Source organism: Pinus tabuliformis, chromosome 5_1 (assembly GCF_031772625.1).
Source record: "Pinus tabuliformis cultivar Carrire ecotype Pingquan chromosome 5_1, CPIR1, whole genome shotgun sequence".
Taxonomy (NCBI): Eukaryota; Viridiplantae; Streptophyta; class Pinopsida; order Pinales; family Pinaceae; genus Pinus; species Pinus tabuliformis.
In genome coordinates this window covers 659,188,685-659,192,512 of record NC_142305.1, presented here as the reverse complement: position 1 = coordinate 659,192,512, position 3,828 = coordinate 659,188,685, and the positions used below count along the sequence as shown (strand labels likewise).

Below are 3,828 nucleotides of genomic sequence, written 5' to 3'. Positions count from 1 at the left end.
TAATGGAGAAAATCTTAGAATAGTGAGTTGGTTCACGAGACCTCAGTATAAGAATTAGTTTCTATTTTTTAGGTTATGGTTCTAACTTCCCTAAATCTTTGATTACTATATAATGTGTGATGTACATGGAAAACAGAGAGCATTCTACAGAGCCAGACTCTCTTGTTTCAAACTCTCTTTCGTAAAGCTGACCAGTGCATTTCATTTTTTTTAATACAGAACATTGCGTTTTTAACATTAAACATAAAAATCACTTCCTCTTTAAGTACTTTGAATTCTTTGAATATACTAAAATTAATTTACAATACTTTGAGTATGCCAAAATTAAATTAGAATTTCAAAATATTTGATAAAAACTATAATGATATTAGAAATCTCTTAATATTTTTCAAACATAAACATAAAAATAAAATTATAAAAAATTCAAAATTTTACATTACCGGTTTCAATAACACATGCGCCACGAGGGTTTTCCGTGCCTCACCAGTTAGTTGCACATCTTAGAAAGGGTATGCATACGTCCATGCTATTCAGTCTCTCCTAGATTTTATGAAGATTAATAAAACCTTTCGAATGAACGACCATCCACAAATGTCGATTCATTCAAGCAAGAGAGTGCAACAATCCTTTCCTTTGACACGGGAAGTAGACGGGTTGATGTCGCCCTGCATCTGACTAGAGGTGAATGAATCAAGGCCCCCATAAATCAGTATTGGTCTTAATGAATCTTCTTATTTGTCATCATCATAGGCAAACAATGAAAACTACATTCTCTCAAAATATCAGATGTATCTTAATATTCTCCAACTTTCTAACGAATTCAAGTAATCTAAAGTTTCATAAATAAATTATTATTTCACTGTCTGATCATCATCGGTATCAAGATCACTCCAACATGCTTTATTTATATAGTCTTACATTCTTAACTTATAAGCCCTAAACTGTTTATAAACTATTCTGTATTTCATTTTAGTCATTAAAAAAAATGATATGCCAGGTTTAATTGGAATTGATTCTCCATGGTCATCTCTAATATCTCCGAATATATTACATTAGCGCATAGACGTAATGAAAACATGGATACTAGCTATATAGATATAACTCGTTTGGTTTTTTAATATAAAATATTTAAATATAACCTAACAATTCACATTATAATTCTGGTCCCTAAGACTATCATGACCAAAAATTAAAAAAAAAAATTCCTACGAATTCCCAAAGCATAAATATGACATAAAAGTCTCATGTTTTACAAAATTGTAATTACATATATTGTCATATATGAGCGATACCATGCTTATAGCTTGCAGACTCGTCCCCCTCTCCTAGCCCCGTGAATTAAAAGCTGAGCTTGGTGTAATGCTGAGATTCTAGTCGAAAACAATTATGACAAGTAACAACCATTATATTACAAAATCCTATGAAAGAATATTTCATGTGAACGAGAATATTCACGGGTACACTGTTGCCTCTATGATGAAATTTCCGTGCATTTATTAGAACGCCAAAAAGCAACTCCATGATTCTATGAAATAAACTATCCTCCCGACAAAATCCTGGCCTTCACATGACCGACTGAAGATTACTAATTCCGGCCCAACATGCAATCACATGACTTTACTAACATATTCTCAATAATTTGAATGTGAATATGTAAAGACAATCTAACCTTCTTGGAATCTTGTATACGTGTAAACGGGTATTCCGATATCTGCTGGAGTAGCTACCAGCAGAAAGCAATTCCATGATTCTATGAAATAAACTATCCAACCGACAAAATCCCGGCCTTCACGACTGAATGAAGATTACTACTTCGGGCATAACATCCAATCACATGACTTTACTAACATATTCCGAACAGTTTGAATGTGAATATCTAAAGAAAATCTAACCTTGGTATCTTGTAAACCAGAAGCCCTTCAGAGAAAATGCTACCAGCATGGCAATTCCACGGATTATGACATAAATCTGACTGAAAAATAGTATGCTTTTCACCCGAAGAGGAAGTTGAACGCTGGTATCTTTTGCTAAAGTCCGCCGTGATATCCTTCAGTACCCAGCAACAACGCTTTGATCTGCTCCCCTGTAACATGGCCCCATATGGATTGCTGATGACATGTGTAAAACATCAGAGTTGGAGCGTTATCTAGTAAGTGTAATCCATAATGAATTGAAATATTTCGTTACCTCTGCTTGAAATACATCTAGTGCAAATCCATTGAGGCAGCTTGTGGCTGCTTTCTTAAGCGCAAGATCAAGTCCATCCACGCCACTGATTTTGGATAGAAGCAACCCCGGCTTCTAGAACAGAACATGTGGATGTTTAGCGCCTTCCCTTCTCGTGTCCTCACCTCCACCTGCACTTTCAAACACAGGATATCAGAAGCGATTCTCTTCCCAAGCCAATCAGCAACGATTACATTCATACCTAAAAGAGATTACAAATAATCCAAAAATCGGACACGATCGCAGAGAACCCTTAAAACTTGTGCACAGAAGGAGATTGACTGGAAAATGTGACACTTCTATGAGACAAACAATAGCGGATCTCTAAAATTTTAGACAAAAGATGTCGAGAAACATGAATTTGCTAGACTAGGTGTGTTTTGATTGACAGAGACGATAGTTTCACATTGGTTCATTTACATTGGTGAGATTTCAGTGTGGAAAACAAAAACAGAAATATTGACTGAAGGTAGCGAAAACCCATTCCAGACTAGATGAATGGGGACTTAATGGTCGTTGAGCAATGTAGGAGATGCTACTGTCATTTCACCTTCCGCCTTGTATATGTGCCAATTAATGAAACCCTCGTTGAGAGGCTACAAAGTTGAAGCAAGAATTTTGTCTCAGATGGGTGAATATCGGCCTCGAATGATAGGAGAAAGGCAACATTTCCATTCGGATTTTCGTCACTTTGACACATATTTGAACATGAATATGCCATACCCCAAAAACCTTCAGCATATGACATTCCTGGAGAGGAATTGGAGGCCGACTTTATAAGAAGATCACAGGCAGATCAGGAAAGAAGATCAGAGGCAGCCATATGCCACTTAATGCAAGAAGGCTTTCTGGTAGATGCGGTGCCTAATTGCTCTCATTTTTGTAACTTTATGATGTATTTTGGTATTTTCTCTTCAACTTGCAGATCCCAAGGGCACTGCCTCCAGCCACTGTACAGGTCACGTGATGCAATTACAAGCCCTATTGGCCCCATTGTGTCACTTCTAGATAATTCTTTTTTGTTTTCACTTTGACGGAATCAGCGTGATGGTAGTGTTTTCCTTGCAGTCTTTAATTCTTGATTAAGCAACAAACTTCATTAGTTTTGGTTCATTCAGGAAGAAATTCCCGGTAGTGTCACTTCAAGGACCTCAATTTGAAGGAGAAAGACACTATTTCGGTATGGAGATTATTAATACGTTGTTGAAACTCCTCCGAGTGCTGAACAGTATCTACCAATGTTGAGACCTTATCCATGTGGTAAATGAAATCCTCAGGGTCAGTTACGACTAATGAGCCACATCTCAACCAACATGAAAATATATAAAATTGTCGAGGGTGGCAAATTCATCCGAAAAAAAAATGGCGAAATTACAGAAAAATAAAGGCAATAGGCTGAAACAAGACCCCTTTATGGCTATGTTTTCTCCGTTTATATGTTTTTATATTTTTTTTCAACCTATAGTATGTCACACATACTAAGTACAGTTTAGATGCCCAATGACAAAGCCATGGCGCGTAAGCTCGGTATAACCTTTTACGAAACGCGTTATAAGTAAAACGTCTAGTATTTGCTCCCACATTACCAATACTTCTGAAGCC

The 3,828-nt window shown here is 36.5% G+C and overlaps 1 pseudogene across 1 annotated transcript; it reads right to left on the bottom strand.

The window, feature by feature from the left end:
- Positions 1-1,406: 1,406 nt before the first annotated feature.
- LOC149166715 (transcription factor SCREAM2-like) lies at positions 1,407-3,111 on the bottom strand (annotated as a pseudogene). Its single transcript, XR_016260463.1, has 2 exons — positions 2,188-3,111; positions 1,407-2,108 (listed from the first exon to the last, which is right to left on the bottom strand). The product of XR_016260463.1 is annotated as a transcription factor SCREAM2-like (transcript).
- Positions 3,112-3,828: the final 717 nt, after the last annotated feature.